Here is a 19,384-nt window from a genome sequence, read left to right on the forward strand (position 1 = left end):
ACTGTTGAACATTTCTGGTGTGTGACATTAAGGTCAGTGATAATTCATGAACAATAAGAAGAGATTACAGCAAAATAAAGACATACACAATTTATCAGAGAGGATACAAACATATACATATACATATACTCTTAAAAACTGATTAATTAAAAAAATAACATATTGCATGGTCTACAAATCCTAAAACTACATACTAATTCCAGGTAGATGGGGATGAGGTGTCAGAGGACCTTGGTTCATAATTGAACCCAGTCTGGGGGCAGCTAGGTGGCACAGTGGATAAAGCACCAACCCTAGATTCAGGAGGACCTGAGTTCCAATCTGGCCTCAGACACTTGACACTTACTAGCTGTGTGACCCTGGGCAAGTCACTTAACCCCAATTGCCCCACAAAAACAAAAAACAAAACATAATTGAACCCAGTATCATGACTCTAAATCTACTGTTTTTTTCTCTTTACAAAGGTTGTCACACTTTGATCAAGGGCTAGGAGTCCTAGTAAGAACTATTAAATAAAAAAATATGGGTTAAGAACAGCAATGTCAATTCCAGGAATCCACTGAAAATATTACCTGAATCATTGAAGGATACTGGCCAAGATAAATGTACTCTCACACATGTCAAAGTAATATTGTCCAATTGTGCAATCATAGTATGTTTCACAATTCTTACCAATTCTTTGGAATAAAAAAAAACATCCTTTATCAATAAATACTGATTCAGGCTTCTGCTTTTACTTGTATTCTTGGCTTAGTGTGTTTAATCTGTACCTTTGTACATATTTAATCCTGTCATCATAATGTTCATATCAAATCATAGGCATATAGACAGAGCAATAAGAGAACTTAACAGTCATCAAGTCCCCTTTAATGGAATCAAATAAGTCACTTAAGTCACTGAACCTCTAATCACCAAAATTGATTAGTTCCTTTTCTGCAACTTATATTAGAGAATTGTTTGGGGCACTGGGAGTTTAAGTAACTTGCCCAGGGTAATAATAGCTGGGTTTGGGACCTGAAATCAGGATTTCCAAACTCCAAGGACAGCTTTCTATTTATTATGTCATACCGACTCTTCTCTTCCTTAGGTTACATGATTTCTAAGGTTCCTTGCAGCTCCAAATCAACATTTTCCCATTAGTTGGGAAGAAATGATTAACATCAAGGAAGATGGTCATTTATTAGCTAAATTTCAACAAATACCTTTGTATAATTGTTGGAGGGAGTTGAAAAATAAGTGTCACAATTTAGGAAGTACAATGATGCATGTCTTCCATTTGGATTTATATATTTTTGTGAGATATGTATATGTCATTGTGGCAATCATTAAGGCCAAATATCAAGATAAATTAAACTTTTTTTTTTTAGTAAGGCAATTGGGGTTAAGTGACTTGCCCAGGGTCACACAGCTAGTAAGTGTTAAGTGTCTGAGGCCAGATTTGAACTCAGGTACTCCTGACTCCAGGGCCAGTGCTCTATCCATTGCGCCATCTAGCTGCCCCAAGATAAATTAAACTTAGAATCTAAAATTCAAATGGCCAAAACACAAATTATTAAATCAATACTCTCAAAATTAAAGAAGTATATTCAATCACTTGCTGTCACTAAAAATGTCATTATTCACATTTTGCTGAGATCAAACCCTTTTCTGTATCAATAAGAAATAACATGTTATTTTTAAAATATTTCATCTTTTTTAAAAAGGGGAAAGAACACATTTATACAAAAATATTTATAACAGCTTTTTTGTGGTGGCTAAGAATTGTAAACTGAAAGGATGCCCTTTGATCCAGGAATGGTTGAACAAGATGTGATATATGATTGTAATGGAATATTATTGTGCTATAAGAAATGACAAGGAGGATGATACATACATGGAAAGACATACATGAACTGATACAAAATGAAGTGAGTAGAACCAGGAGAACATTGTACACAGTTACAGCAATATTATACAATGAAGAACTATGCATGACTTGGCTATTCTCAGTAATACAATAATCCAACACAATCTCAAAGGACTCATAATGAAAAATGCTATCTGCCTCCAGAAAAAGTACTGGTGTCTGAATACAGACTGAAGAATACTATTACTTTTTTTTCTTTCTTTCTTTCTTTCTTTCTTTCTTTCTTTCTTTCTTTCTTTCTTTCTTTCTTTCTTTCTTTCTTTCTTTCTTTCTTTCTTTCTTTCTTTCTTTCTTCTTTCTTTCTTTCTTTCTTTCTTTCCTTTTCTTTCTTTTTTCTTTTTTCTTTCTTTCTTCTTTCTTTCCTTCCTTCTTCCCTCCTTCTCTCTCTCTTTCTCTCTCTCTCTCTCTCTCTTTCTCTCATTCTCTGTCTCTCTCTCTCTTTCTCTCCACATACACACACATAAGCATATATATGTAATACACCTAGTTGCTTACATAAAATGACTAATATGGAAATGTTTTACATGATAGCACATGTATAGTGTATATCAGATTGCTTACCATCTCAGGGAGGTGGGGATAGAATTTGGAACTCAAAACAAACAAACAAACAAAACAATGAATTTTTAAAAAAAAAATGTTTTTAGGGTCAGCTAGGTGGCACAGTGGATAAAGCACTGGCCCTGGATTCAGGAGGACCTGAGTTCAAATCCGGCCTCAGACATTTGACACTGGCTAGCTGTGTGACCCTGGGCAAGTCACTTAACCCTCACTGCCTCACAAAATAAAAAAATAAAAATTTTTTAAAAATGTTTTTACATGTAATTTGGGGGAAAATGAAATATTATGTAAAATATTTCATCTGTTCTAGTCTTTTAACATTTCTATTGTTATATACATTTTAGAGAGAATAGGGACTAGACTTGTCATATTACATTACATTATAGGAAACTCCTAGATAAGGAAACTTCCACTGTTAATAAACTTCTACTCTCAATATTTGTTTGAAGTCACAGAACCAATATGTATTAGAGATAGGAATTGAACCCATATCTTCCTGGCTTTAATATCAGTGCTATAACCACTATTTCACATTGCTTATTTTGTTTTATTGTTTTTAATTTATATATATGTGTGTGTGTGTGTGTGTGTATGTATGTGTGTACATATATATGCATACATATATATACTGTTTTATTGTATATAATTTTTTGTACGGTAGTCAGTCAGCTGATATTTATTAAGTTCCTACTATGTGCCAGGCCCTCTGACAAGCCCTGGGGAGACAAAGAAAGGCAAACACAATCCTTATTCTTTTTATATCCTAATAAGGAAACAACATGTAAATAACAAGGTACATGTAAGACACATCGAATTCCTTGATTTGTTTCATAAATTAAAATAAAATCTCTTTTAAAAACCAAGCAATCAAAAAACCTCCCACCTATACAAAGTAAATTGGAAGGTAATACCAGAGAAGATTGCATCAGCACATGGAAGGCCTTCTCCAAAAGGTGGGATTTGAGCTGAAACTTGGAAGGAGCCAGGAAAACAAAGAATCAGAAAGAATCAGAGGATTTTAGGCATGGGGGACAACTGGTGGAAAGGTACAGAGATTGAAGAGGAACTATTATGTTGGAAGATCAAGTAGGCCAATGCCACAGAATTGTGGAGTACAGGGATTCATAGGGATTTATAACACAGAAGGATGTTCTGTGAATGACTCTTATGAGGCTACCTTAACAGTGTTTTAAAGTTTCAAGTCCATTACTTAGGGCCTTTATCAATAATTCAATCAAGTAAATATAGCTCCAAATCCCAAAGTAAATTTTAAGACTGGAAATGTAGGAAGAGGGACAGGTTATGAAGAGTATTCAATATCCAACAGGTAAGTTTGTGTTTGATGCTGGAGGTGTATAGGGGAGGGGGATGACAACTTTGTATTAAGCTTTTGCCTGGATTTTTAGCTTTCTCATTTAGTTTCAGTAAGGCCAAAGTTTTTTTCCTGTAAATTAGTGATTTATGTCATAGTAGAATTTGCATTATTAATTGAATTGCTTGACTACATTTATAAGATAATGATCATGAGGGTAGAGGTCAAGCAATGCACCCAACACAATGTTTTGTCTTAACTTTACTAAGATAGATGATTAGATTTTCATCTCAAACCTGGTTTGAGATCCTACCATTTTTATTTGCTAATAAGAAAAGCAACAGCAACCATATTTATTTTGCCCCAGGGAGCAAAAAATGTTTAGTGAAAATACGTTATCTTTCATTTAAGGAAATTAAACTATTAATTGATCATCATCAGTATGGCACATGCCTTTGTTTTATTTTTCTAGTAATATTTAACATTTATATAACTTTTGCAGTTTATTCAGTTCATCATATTTATTTAGAACCTACTATGTGCAAGGATGGGCAGCTAGGTGGCTACATGGATAGAGCGCCAGGCCTGGAGAAAGGAAGACATCTTTCTGAGTTCAAATCTGGCCTCAGACACTGTGACCCTGGGCAAGTCACTTAACCCTGTTAACTTAACTCTGTTAACTTAACTCTGTTCCCGCATCTATAAAATGAGCTGGAGAAGAAAATGGCAGACCACTCCAGTATCTTTGAAATCTAAAATTCAGTCAGGCATGATTGAAATGACCCAATAACATCACTTTGTCATGTATAAGTTTTGTTTTTCAATTAGGTTGCTAGCTCTTAAATAAGATAGCTAAGTGGTGTAGTGGATTGAGCACTGGGCCTAAAGATAGGAAGACAAGTTCAAATATGACACTAGCTATGTGACCCTGGACCAATTACTTAACTTCTGTCTGACTCAGTTTCCTCATCTGTAAAATGAGCTAGAAAAGGAAATGGCAAACTACTTCAATATCTTTAAGGGATATCTAGAAGGTTCAGTGGATAGTGCACTGGACTTAGAATCAGGAATACTCAGCTTCCTGAGTTCAAATCCAGCCTCAGACACTTACTAGCTGTGTGACCCAGAACAATTCACTTAACTCTGCTTGCCTCAATTTCCTTATCCACAAAATGAGCTGGAGAAGGAAATGGCAAAGCACTCCAGTATCTCCACCAAGAAAATTCCACATGGGGTCATGACAAGTCAGACACAACTGAACAACAAAAATGTACAAGGACCTTGCTAGATTGGAGATACTCAAACAAAAATCAAACCCCTTTTGTCCCTGAATTTACATTCTATTGAGAGGGAGAGAGCATGTAAACAAATAAATAAGTGCAAATAATTTGGGGAGGGAAAGAACATTATCAATTGGTGAGACTAGGATAAGATTCATGAAGGAGGTAGTACCAGAATTGACCTTTGAGGTACAAGACAGAGATGAAATATTTCTGACATGAGTTACAACTTGAGCAAGTACATGAACATGGGAGATGTATGATGACTTTGGAGATATCTCATAGGCTACAAATCATTCGCATCATGAAAACTCTTTGTGGTAGGTAGCATAAGTCATTATTCTCATGCGTCCATGTGTTGACTGAAGATAGATAGACATAGTTCAACCCTGAAGACTTCAATGATAGCAAAAGCAAAAATAAATCTAATTATAAGAGATAAGGGGTACTATATTTTGCTAAAGGTAGCATAAACAATGAAGTAATATCAGAAAAAATAAGTTTCTCTGATATGGGCCTCATTTCTCAAATATGTAGGAAACTAAGTCAAATTTAGAAAAATAAGAGCTAATCCCCAATTGATAAAAATAAAAGGACAAGAACCTCTATTACAAAAAAGAAATATTGATAGCAGATTTTTTTTGTGGTAGCAAAGAATTGGAAATTGAGAGAATTCCCATTAATTGGGCAAAGACTGAACAAGTTGTGGCACGTGATTGTGATGGAACACTATTGTACTATAAGAAATGTCAGGGGGTATGCTTTCAGAAAAACCTAGGAAGACTCATTTGAACTGATGAAGAGTGAAATGAGTAAAACAAGAAGATTATTGTACACAGTAACAGCAATATTGTAACCATGATCAACTATGAGAGACTTAGCTTCTCTGATCAATACAATCATCCAAAACAATTTCTAAGGACTTGATGAAAATTGCTATCCACTTTCAGAGAAAACTGATGAACTCAGAGTGCAAATTGAAGTGTAATTTTTTCACCTTTATTTTTCTTGCCTTTTTAAATAACATGGCTAATATGGAAATAGGTTTTGGATGATTTCACATGTATAATGAGTATAATAATACCTGTGTTCTCAGTGAATAAAGAAGAAGCTGGAGGGAGGGTGAGAATTTAAAACTCAATTTTTTAATTAAAGTTTAAAAATAAATATAAATAATGATTATTTTTTAAAAATGCTTTAATACACACACATATACACATGGAGAGAGAGAGAGAGAGAGAGAGAGAGAGAGAGAGTTTTCAATAGTCTAAATCCTATTGTTTATGATGTGTCAGGTTCAGAAATGGATTTTTTGTTGTTGTTAATTATAGTTCTGTCTCTGTATTGAGTCAGCTTCTAGAAAAGTCACCCAAGGTACCAGAACCATATTTTAAGGGGAAAGGAATAAAATTTATCACATGACTACTATGGGTTAGGTACTGTACAAATATTATCTCATTTTGATCTTCATAACACAGTAAGATGTGCGTATCATTATTCCTATTTTTGCAGTTGAGAAAACTGAGGCAAAGGAAGGCTAAATGACGTGCCAAGGGTTACATAACTAGTTGTGTCCAAGGACAGATTTAAACTTGGGTCTTCCTGACTCCAGGTCTTGCATTCTATTCACTGTGCTACTTAGCTACCACAGCACAGAAGAAACAGAAAGAAGGTCACAAGGAAACATTGATAAGAAGGATAGTTTTGAAAATCTGATTGTGGTTCTTATATGATTAAAAGGAAAATCAAGTTGTACATAATATAAATTAATAATTTCATGTATAAGCCTCTTTTGTGCTCTTTGTGTATACAAATTCTCATTGTATTTTGTGTTTAAATTCATAATTTAAAAATTCATTAAAAATTTTAAAAGAGATGTCAGTGACTGTTGGATATTAAAAGCCTGAGCTGGAGAACAATTAGATGAATCTGGAATGTAGTCAAATTGGCTACACATATTTCATCTGTGTTCCTCTGAGTTCTCCATTCCAGTTTGATTAAATATTTCACTGATTCCTACATCAATGTTTGTACTATGAAGTCATAAGAATGAATTCATATTGGTAGGTTTTTTTCTTTTTTCTTAACCTTTCTACTATTCGCTTTTCACATTACCTTAAAGTTCATCTAAACCAACCCCTTCATTTTACAAAATAGGAAATTGAGGCAATGGGAGGCTATCCACTACTTATGATATGTTCTTGCTACATGACTGATCCCTAATTTTCCTCATTCTATCTCCACAGGCATAGACATTATTCATGTATAATCAGAATTTGCATGGTTTGCATTTGACAAAGGGTTAAGGGAAGAGTTATTTCTACGGTTTCTTACTGGGCAATGGTCATGAGTTCTCTCTGGGCTTCAGGGTCCTTGTTCTTCTGTGACAAGGTGACAGAGCAATCTTTTGGGGAGGAGGAAACTCTGCAAGTTGGTACTAAAAATGGCTTGACTCATGCATACCAACAGCCCATACATTTCCCATAAGTCATTGAATAGTATTACACACCCACTTTCCACATGTATCTTTCTCCCCACTTTCTATCTCAGCCTCCGGCTGCATATTTTGCTACTTTTTCTTTATTTGAAACTGGTTTCATTGCTTGCCTAAAAATATTTGTTGAGAGAGTGGGGACCTAGTATGAATTGTTCTGACTGTGCCAATTCATATCTAGTTAATACTTCTTGAATTGTAAAATAAAGCTCACTTTTTTCATTTAGGACCACTAATTTTTAAGATTTATAAAATAATTATAATAGTTTTATGGTCAGAAATGCAAAGTCACAAAATGTGAAAGAATTGTTCAGTTAAATTAAAATGTGAAAAAGTTTGATTGTAATAAAGTTCACAATTTAAAAGGTTAAAGATTAAAAAAGACAAGAGCTAAGGCAGTCATTTAAACAAAAACTTCTTGGGAGCCCAAAATATCATATATTCTAAATGAATTCTACAAATATTTAATTACCTAATATATGCCTAGTTAATAAAGTAGACACTATGAAATGAATGCATTATGCTAGACTTTGAGGGAATCACAATCTTATTCTGGATATAAAATACATATAATTTAAATGGCTAAATAACTACATAAGGCAGTAGGTGATGAAGGGACAAAATCTCAGGCTGCTCTAAGAGAGTCACAGGTTCCAGAAATAGGGAGTTGATAATCCCATATCACTCTGACGTGGTCAGACCATATCTAGAGCACTGTGGTCAGTTCTGGGCATCTCAGTGGAAGAGGAACTCTGAGCTGGAGAGTACCTAGAAGAGGTAACAAGGATGGTCAAGGGTCTGCCTCAAGCCCAGGGCATATGAGGATTACTTGAAGGAAATGGGATCTTTAGCTTGGAGAGAATAATACTGAGAGGTGACCTTAAAAGGCTGTCAGTGGAAAAAGGATTAAACTCCTATTTAGGACAGAACCAGGAACCATAAATGGAAGATGCAAGGAGGCAATGGTTATAACAGGAGGTATTGGGATCCTCAGCATTGGAGGGTGTTAAGAAGAGGGAGAAAACTAGAAAGGTATAGTGACTGGTGAGTTTAATTCAATAAACATTTATTAAGTGGTTATGGTGAGGGCTACATGGGATAACTGACTGGTTTCTGAAAGATAGGAAGCATTTGAATGTGTCAGGTTCAGATAAGTAAACTTTCTCCTTATCTTTCGTGGAATCAGTCCTCCCTGCTATTTCCTCATGCCTCTGAGGCTGCCCATCTCCTTCCAGATGCCTGCTCCAATTTATGTATTTTCTTTAGTGTTGATTTTCTCCATTAGAATGTAAGCTCCTTGGGGGCAGGGAGAGTCTTGCTTGTTTGTATTTATATCCCAGCACTTAGGAAAATGCATTAATAATACTATCTAAATCATGTTGGGGTTTTTTTCCTTTTATTCATTATGTTTGATTGACTGCATAATAGACCTTGGAGCTACAAATAACTTCCATGTGATCTATAGGCTGGATTTCAGATCCTTGAATTAGAAAACAATTGCACTAGTCTAAGTATGAAGTGATAAGGTCATAAAAAGAACCTTATAAATATATTTGCTGAATTGCATTGATATGAGATATTAAGAAAAGACTCAACAGGACTTAGTGACCAATTGTTTTGCCCTTTTGCTAGAGGCTTCCTTTCCACATCAAGGGCTCAGGTGCCCTTTTTCTGGATGTCTTTCTTCTAATTTTTCACTGTTCCCACCCATATGTCCTAGGATGGGTAACTTGCCCAAGGATAGACACCAATTCCTCTTTCAAGCACTCAGTCTCACAACGCTCATGCTATAAAACAGTTTTACTTGCAAATTAGTAAACAGAAATGACTCATATTAGAGCCCCTAAAGTCAAGACATCCCTATGTGTGTGCACACAAACACAGACACAGACACACACACACACACACAGAGCTTATTTTGTAGTAGACAACTTTCCCCAGAAACTTGTATTATGTCTATAACTTACAATATTGTTATAGGTATATGAGAAGAAATTGTTGTTACTCTTATATTACTAGTGCTTCCCTTGATGTCCCATTTGTACTGCATTAGTTCCTTTCTGGAAACTCTTACCAGGTGTCAACATTGCTACCTTCTGTCAAATTCTATATCCTATTAACTCTCACTTCAGTGTGGAGCAGGCAATGGTTATGCCTTTTCAGCTTCAATTCTTGTACATAGTAGCTCTGCCTATAAAGTTCAGATCATTTGCTGATTTCAACTGTGCTATCCCTTTCCCTAGCAGCTGGTTTAGATGGAGAAATCACTCTAGACCTTCTACATTTTCCAAGTATAAACACACTTTTGAACTACAAACAGTTCAAAACATACCTTTGGACCAGGGTTTCAAAATATACCTTTGGACCATTATATCTGTTTTTTAGGAACTCTTTCTGTACACGTAAAATATCTCTCAGTGGAACTATAAGATGTTTTCCCTTTTTTTGCTACTGCTCAAAAGAATATGTTTTCAGTTGTGCTGATTTATGATTAATCAGTCCTACTTGCTCTTTCTTCTCCCAGTGTCCTAGTAGGTCTCCTTCACATATCAGCACCTCTCTTTAAGTCATGGATTTGAGGGTCACCACCACTCTTTTCCGACGTCCCTTCTCGTTCTGGTCCCTGTCATTATTCCATGGCAGCTGGAAAAGATTATTTAAATTATTCCAGAGCTGCATGTAAATGAATCTAAAATAGGTAGGAGGGAAGGACAGAGCTGACTATGGTAAAGGACTGTGTTGAGGAAGGTGACAACTTTTGATGCTCCCTGCTACACTTGATATAGGTATAAGAAGAAGAAGGAATTTAAAAATGAATGAGGTTTCTTAGCCTTAGAGTAGATTGAGGGAATGATGGTGCCATTGACAGAAACAAGGAAATTAGGAAAGGGAGTTATTTGACAGAGTATAGAGAGCTGACTTTGTTTTTATACATGTGGATTTGGATGCTGGAGCAGATGTTCTCCCAACTATGCTTAGTCTAAGAAAGAAAGAAAGAAAACTTATTTGTGTATTTAAAAACTGACACTAGGGCATCATAGGGATTTGTAAGGTGCTTACCAGTGAATCTTATGGCACAACTCCAGTAGCAAAACTCTTCCTAACTGTACTGTTTACTAGTGCTTCTGGAGAGAAGTCTGTGAAATTTGATAATCGTATTTCTGATACTGTTTCTGAGAGAGAAAGAGAGAGACAGAGAGACAGAGAGAGAGACAGAGACAGAGAGTTTATATATAATGGAATGCATAGAATAAGAAGGTAATAATATAACACTCTCAGTTGTATTGCTCATGCTTTTCACTGGTCAGACTTCTGATAATATTACATATCTGTTATTAGTTGTTACAGGGGAAATTAGGGTCCTTAGGTATTCCTCTGTAAAGAATCACACTCTCACACACAGTCCAGTTAGAATTAAAATGGTCCATTATTGGGCACTAGAGGAAAATGACTGAGAGGGAAGTTGAAGACTTAGCCTCAAGGGGAGGAGATTGCTTAGAAACATTCTCCTCCCAGAACAGGAGAAAGGCAGAGGTTTTTATAGAGGATAAATGGGGTGACTAACTGAAAATGGAAAGTTCCTTTTGGGGGTGAGATGGGGAAAGCTTGGATGCTTGTCATTCCTGAGAGTCAAGGGGGGTTATTGTTTAGGAATGATGGTCCTGTCCTCTAGAGTTATCTCTGTCTTCTAGCTCAGGTAGTAACTATGCCTAACTGACTTTCCTGCTATGGAATTTTATCTCCCCTTACTTCTTAGATATGTCTGTCCTAATATCTAATTGGCCAAGCTAAACCTCAATAGTTCCCATCCTGTTATTTGGTCACGTTTGGTTTTACTTCTCAAAGGAGAAACTTCTGAGTTATCCTAATATCCTAATTTAGCCACATGTCACTAGTCAAAGATGAACTTGATGAAATTGGAAACCTTAGTACCAAATGACCTTAACTTGACTTTGTTTTTTAGAAACTCTACTCTGGGGGTAGCTGGTGGCACAGTGGATAGAGCACCGACCCTGGAGTCAGCAGTACCTGAGTTCAAATCTGGCCTAAGACACTTAACACTTACTAGCTGTGTGACCCTGAGCAAGTCACTTAACCCCAATTGCCTCACTATAAAAAATAAAAGAGGGGCAGCTAGATGGCGCAGTGGATAGAGCACTGGCCTTGGAGTCAGGAGTACCTGAGTTCAAATCCGGCCTCAGACACTTAACACTTACTAGCTGTGTGACCCTGGGCAGTCACTTAACCCCAATTGCCTCACTAAAAAAGGAAAAAAAAAAAGAAAAGAAACTCTACTCTGGCTCTGAGTGATGAATGAGAATGAGAAGTAATAATCACTTCATGCTCTCTCTCTCTCTCTCTCTCTCTCTCTCTCTCTCTCTCTCTCTCTCTCTCTCTCTCTCTCTCTCTCTCTATCCTATTAGTGCTTCTTAGCTGAAGAGGCAAAGGAGCTCTTACCACTTAGTCAGAAGGAATGGATCGGAAATCAGTCAAGAGTCAATGCTTGACTGGAAAATGAGCAGATATGCAAAACCTATGATTTCATCCCAGATGGTTTTTTGACCTGCATACCCACTTCATAGCTTTTTTTTTTCTTTTTCTTATTTTTATTTAGTATTTTATTTTTTCCCCAATTACATGGAAAAACAAATTTTAACATTCATTTTAAAAATCTTTGAGTTCTTGTGTTGTTTAAAAATCTAAATGTGGGTTCTAATCTGTCTCCCCCCCCTTTTGGGGGGAAACTGGCTAAAATCACTGATAAATTCACAAAGAGTTTAGGCTTTTAAGGGTTTATTAAAAGATATAAGATAGTAAAGAGAGAGAAAGATTGACAACAGATTCCTTATAGCATGGAAATCCTAGCCTCTTTAACCACTCACATGAAGTCTTGCCACCAAGTCAATGTCTCAAACCAAAAAGAAGAAGCCCTCCACCAGCATCTGCTTCCTACTTCATGTCCTCCTCCCAGAAATGGGAGACTCTTCAAGTTGATGGGCTGAGAGCCGTCTCCTGCTGATGCAGCAGTCCACAGCCTCTGAGAACACTCCTTCTCAGGGCTGGCCAAATTCAAATTCAAGATCCAATCACCTCTAAGTGGACACCCAGTGGTTCCTCATTCACACCCAATTCAAACACTACTAAGTCAATCAAGTCAGACCCCTGGGCATCTACCAAATTCCATTATCTTAACACAGTTCCAAATTATCTTCCTTTCTCCCTCTACCCACATCGAGAAGGCAAGCAATTTGATATAGGTTATACATGTGAATTCAGGCAAAACATTTCCACATTAGCCATGTTGTAAAAGAACAAAGACCAGAAAACTCAAGAAAAATTAAGTAAAACAAAAATATGCTTCAATCTGTATTCAGAAAGCATCAGTTCTTTCTCTGAGGATGGATAGCATTTTTCATCATAAGTCCTTCAGAGTTCTCTTGGATCATTGTATTGCTGAGAATATCTAAGTCATTCACAGCTGATCATTTTACAATATTGCTGTTACTTTGTACATAGTACATTTCACTTTGTATCAGCTCATGTAAGTCCCTTCTGGTTTTTCTGAGAGCATCCTGCTCACCATTTTTAATAGCACAATAGTATTCCATCATAATCACATGCAACAATTTGTTCAGACATTTCTCAATTGATAGGCATCCCCTCAATTTCCAATTCATTGCCACCAGAAAAAGAGCTCTTCTAAATATTTCTTGTACGTATAGGTCTTTTTCCTCTTTTTTTAAAAAAATATCTTTTTGGATTCAGACTTATTAGTGGTATTATTAGATCAAAGAGTATGCATGGTTCTTTTGTCCTTTGGGCATAGATCCAAATTGCTCTACATAATGGTTGAATCAGTTTACAACTCTACCAACAATTCATTAAAGTCTCATTTCCCCCACATCTCCTCCAATATTTGTCATTTTCCTCTTCTGTCCTATTGGCTGATCTAATAGGTATGAGGTAGTCCCCCATAATTGCTTTGATTTGCATCTCTCCAAGAAATAGTGAATTAGAGCATTTCCCCCCATATGGCTATAGATAACTTTGATTATTTCATCTGAAAACTGTTCATATCTTTTGATCACTTATCAATTGAGAATGACTTGTATTCAGAGAAACTTGCTTCAAATTTTTTTTCATAGTTACTATTGCTAACTGTATTTTCCTTTATTCCCCCAACTTCCAGTTTATTCTATTTTCTCTCTCCTTTCCCTCTTCAAAAGTGTTTGCTTTCTGATTACCCCCTCCCCCAATCTGCCTCCCTTCTATCACCTACCCTTCTCTTATTCTCTTCCCCTCCTACTTTCTTGCAGTGTAAGGAAAATCTCTATACCCCACTGGGTGTGTATATTATTCCCTCTTTGAGCTAATTCTCATGAGACTAAGGTTCACTCACTTCCCCTTACCTCCCCCATCTCCCTGTAAAAGCTTTTTCTTGCCTCTTTTATGTGAGATAATTTACTCTATTCTACCTCTCCCTTTCCCTTTCTCCCATTTCATTCATTTCACCCCTTAATTATACTTTTTTAGATATCATTCCTTCGGATTCATTCAATTCACACTTGTGCCCTCTGTCTATACATACTCCTTCCAACTGCCCTAATACTGAGAAAGTTCTTATGAATTACATCCTCCCATGAAGGAATGGAAACACTTTAACCTTATTAAGTCCCTTTTGATCTCCCTTTCCTTTTTTACTTTTTTATGCTTCTCTTGAGTCTTGTATTTGAAAGTCAAATTTTGTTTTCAGCTCTAGTCTTTTCATCAAGAATGCCTGAAAGTCCTCTTTCATTGAATACCTATTTTCCTCCTGAAGGATTATACTCAGTTTTTGCTGATTCTTGTTGTAATCCTTTGCCCTCTGGAATATCATATTCCAAGCCCTCCCATTCTGTAATGTAGAAGCTGCTAAATTTTGTGTTATCCTGACTGTGCCTCCATGATATTTGAATTATTTCTTTCTGGCTGCTTGCAATCTTTTCTCCTTGACCTGAGAACTCTAGAATTTGGCTATAATATTCCTGGGAGTTTTCATTTTGGGGTCTCTTTTGGGAGGTGATTGTTGGATTCTTTCAATTTTTATTTTACCCTCTGCTTTGAGAATACCAGTGTAGTTTTCTTTGATAATTTCTTGAAAGATAATGTCTGGCTCTTTTTTTTTTTTTTAATTATGGCTTTCAGGTAGTCCAATAATTTTTAAAGTATCTCTCCTGGATCTATTTTCCAGGTCTGCTATTGTTCTAATGAGATGTTTCACTGTCTTTTTTTTTTCATTCTTTTGGTTTTGTTTTATTGTTTTGTTGTTTTATTTTTCATAAAGTCACCAGTTTCCATTTGCTCAATTCTAATTTTTAAGGAATTATTTTCTTCAGTTAGCTTTTGTACCTCTTTTTCATTTGTCTGATTCTACCTTTTTAAGCAGTTTTTTCCTCACTGAATTTTTGTTTCTACTTTACCAAGCTGTTGATTCTTTTTTTCATGATTTTTTTGCATCCCTCTAATTTCTGTTCGAAATTTTTTCGTCAACCTCTCTTACATGATTTTCAAAATCCTTTTGAGTTCTTCCATGACCTGATACCAATTTCATGATTTTTTCTTGGAGTTTTTGGATGTAAGAGCCTTGGCTTTGTTAACTTCTGCTGAGTGTGTGTTTTTGATCTTCCTTTCACCTTTGTAACTTACTATAGTCCAGAATGTTTTTCTGATGTTTTGCTCATTTTCCCAGCCTATTTCTTAACTTTTAATTCATTGTTAAAATAGGGTTCTGTTTTCATGGTGGAGGGAGCACTGTCCAAAGTTTCAGAGGTTTTGTGTAGATGTTTTCAGAATCCTTCTAGGGGACCGATAAGTTCATTCTTCCAACTGACCTAAGGATATGTATGACCTAAGGATAGATGTTTCACTACTCTCCTGATTTGTGAAAGATCAGAAGCATTCTTTCTTTCCCTGGAACTGTGATGAGGGTTCTTATTCCACTGAGGCAGCAAGCACTGGTGTGCTAGTGCTCCTCCTTGCCCTGAGACTGCCCCTCAACCCCCCCCCCAACCCCCCAGGATTATAACCTGAATTAACTGAGTAAGGGCAAAGAAAGAATCCCGCCTCATCGTAGCAAAGAGGCCTCTGTAATCTACTTCTGACAAGTTCTTCAACCCCTTGTATTGTCTTGGACTGAGAGCTCTGAAGCAAGCTGCTTAAGTGGCTCCCAAGGGCCTACTCTTGGGTGGCTGGGACCTGATTTGTGCTGGTGGGGCCTACACTCCACTATCACCCTAGTGAGACAGACCTTTTCTTCTGACCTTCTAAGTTTCTTTGGTTGAAAAATTATTTCACCCTGTCCTTTTGGGGTTCGCTACATCAGAATTTTCTTATGATATTATTTAAAGGGATTTGAAGGGATTTGGGGAAGAGCTCAGATGAGTTGCTGCTTTCCTCAGTCATCTTGGCTCTGCCCCCTTACAACTTATAGTTAAGGTTTCTGAAGTGGGGGAACACTGGTTTAATGGCCTGCTGCAAGACCAGAATTAAACACACATTTAAAAAATTCCTGAAGCTAAGGGTGGAAGGGACCATAACAGTTTTCTAATCCAACCTGTACACTAAAATAACCCCTATATCTTATAAGTAGTCATCTACCCTCTGTCTGAAGAACTTCAAAAAAGGGAAACTCACTATCACCTCCTGAGACTGACAATTGGTTCTTTTGAATAGTTCTAATTATTAAGAGTTTCCTCCTGACATCAAGCCAAAATTTGCCTCTTTTCAACTTCTCTCTTTTGTTCTTGGCAGGGGCATCTAAGTGGTACAGCAGATAGAGTACTGGCCTTGAAATTGGGAGGGACCTGAGTTTAAATCTTACTTCAGATAAGTTGCTAGCTGTGTGACCCTAGCAAGTCACTAACTACCAGGCCATTTCCAGTTGTCCTGATATATATCTTGCCACTGGGATCCAGATGGCTCTGGAGGAGAGATTGAGGCTGGTTGGTGACTTTGCATAGCCCTGCATCACTTAAATCCAATTCATTGAAAGTCATGGCATCACCCCAATGTCAGATCCTCTTCAAGAATGAAGGACAAACAAAAATAATTGTTCTTGTCTCTTCCTTTTGAGGACAAATAGAATAAATCCAATCCCTCTTTCACATGACATCCGTCAGACATTTGAAGATGTTTTGGTTCACATTTTGTTGATGCTTATCAAAATCATGATAGTAAAATAGGGAAATTTTAAAAAGAAATTTGCAGGCTTGCAACCAGTGCTTACCAGAAATGCTTGATGTAATAAAATATTTTCCCTTTTAGTAGACTCATTAGATGTTAAATATAACCCATTAATGATAATTAGGTTTTTTCCATTGTGAAATTGCATTGACAGATTTGAATAATATGAGTCTAAAATTATGAGCCCTAAGGGAAAAAATACAAAGTAATTGATCAGGCTTAAAAATAGACACTAGATATCCTCATGCTTGCCTTCCATTTTGGTCCATTGTCATTTTTGTGTTTTCTATATTTAATCCATGTTTCTGTAAAGTAGAAGTCATTAAATTTTCTAGATCTTTTCTGATAGTGCCCTTCATATTAGTAAAGAATAGAAATATCAGCATAGCAAACATCCTCATTAGAATCAATGGCTGAAATTCAGCAATTCATCGTAGTCTTTTTAAAAAAAATAATAAAGTATTTTATTTTTTACCATTACATGTAAGATAGTTCTCAACTTTTGTTTATACAAGCTTACAATTTCAGATTTTTCTCCCTCCCTCCCCCCTCCCCTAGACAGCAGGTATCTGATATAGTTTATATATATATATATATATATATGTGTTGTGTGTGTGTGTGTGGTGTGTGTGTGTGTGTATGTATATGTATAAAACACACACATATATATACATATATACACATAATAACATTAATCCTGTTTTCTGCATTAGTCATGTTTAAGAGAAAAAATCAGAGCAAGATGAAAAACCTCAAAATAGAAAAAAACAAACAGCACCAAAACCAAAAGCAATAGTATGGTTCATTCAGTCATTCTATACTCCGCAGTTTCTTTTTTTTTTTTCTTGGATTTGGAGATCCTCTTCTATCATGAGTTCCCTGGAAACTCTTCTGTACCATTGCATTGGTGAGAAGAATATAGCCCATCACAGTAGATCAACACTCAATGTTGATTGATACTGTGTACAATGTTCTTCCTGGTTCTGCTCATCTCACTCATCATCAGCCCCGCAAGACCCCCCAGGTTTCTCTGACTCCTCCTGCTCATCATTTCTTACAGCACAAGAGTATTCCATTGTATTCATTATACCACAACTTGTCCAGCCATTTCCCAATTGATGGGCACCCCCCTCAACTTCCAATTCCTTGCCACTACGTAAAGAGCAGCTATAAATATTTTTATACATGTGGGTCCCGTTCCCTTTCCATGATTTCTTTGGGAAAAAGACTCAAAGAGTGGTATTGCTGGGTCATAGGGTATGCACAGCTTTATCGCCCTTTGGGCATAATTCCAATTTGCTATCCAGAATGGTTGATCAGTTCACAGCTCCACCAACAATGAATTAGTGTTCCCAATTTTCCCACAGCTTCTCCAACATTTAGTATTTTCCTTTTTTGTCATTTTAGCCAATCTGATAGGTGTCAGGTGGTACCTCAGAGTTGTTTTTAATTTGCATCTCTCTAATCATTAGAGATTTAGAGCATTTTTTCATATGGGAATAGATAGCTTTGGTTTCTTCATCAGAAAACTGCCTGTTCATACCTTTGACCATTTCTCAATTGGGGAATGACTTGGGTTCTTGTAAATTTGATTTAGTTCCCTATATATTTTAGAGATGAGGCCTTTATCAGAAGTACTGGCCCCAAAAATTGTTTCCCAGCTTTCTGCCTCCCTTCTAATTTTGGATGCATTGCTTCTGTTTGTACAAAATTTTTTTTTTAATTTAATGTAATCAAAATCATCCATTTTGCATTTTATAATATACTCTATCTCTTGTTTGGTCATATACTGTTTTCCTTTCCAAAGATCTGATAGGTAGACTATTCCTTTCTCTCCTAATTTACCTATGGTATCACCTCTTATGTCTAAATCATGTATCCATTTTGACCTTATTTTAGTATAAGGTGTCAGATGTTGGTCTATGCCTAATTTCTGCCATATCATCTTCCAGTTTTCCCAGCAGTTTTTGTCAAATACTGAGTTCCTATCACAGAAGCTGGAGTCTTTGGGTTTATCAAACACTACATTACTAGTGTCATTTACTACTGCATTTCCTGAGCCTAGCCTATTCCATTGATCTACCACTCTATTTTTAGCCAGTACCAGATAGTTTTGATGACTGCTGCTTTATAGTAAAGCTCCAGGTTTGGTACTGCTAAGCCACCTTCCTGTGATTTTTTTTTCATTATTTCCTTGGATATTCTTGATTTTTTGTTTTTCCAGATGAATTTTGTTATTTTTTCTAGCTCTATAAAATAATTTTTAGGTAGTCTGATTGGTATGGCACTGAATAAGTAAATTAATTTAGGCAGTATTGTCATTTTTACTATATTAGCTCTGCCTATCCATGAGCAATTGATATCTTTCCAATTATTTAGATCTGATTTGATTTGTGTGAAGAATGTTTGGTAGTTGTGTTCATAGAGTTCCTGGGTTTGTCTTGGCAAGTAGACTCCCAAGTATTTTATATTATCTACTGTTACTTTAAATGGAATTTCTCTTTCTATCTCTTGACGCTGGACTTTGTTGGTCATGTATAGAAATGCTGATGATTTATGTGGATTTATTTTATATCCTGCTACTTTGCTAAAGTTGTTAATTGTTTCAA

General features: G+C 36.2%; 1 pseudogene; it reads left to right on the forward strand.

Annotated features, from left to right (window-relative positions):
- LOC122754712 overlaps positions 1 to 19,384 on the forward strand; it is a 137,545-nt pseudogene that overhangs the window by 16,511 nt on the left and 101,650 nt on the right.

The sequence above is a fragment of the Dromiciops gliroides genome, chromosome 4 (assembly GCF_019393635.1).
Source record: "Dromiciops gliroides isolate mDroGli1 chromosome 4, mDroGli1.pri, whole genome shotgun sequence".
NCBI classification, from domain to species: domain Eukaryota; kingdom Metazoa; phylum Chordata; class Mammalia; order Microbiotheria; family Microbiotheriidae; genus Dromiciops; species Dromiciops gliroides.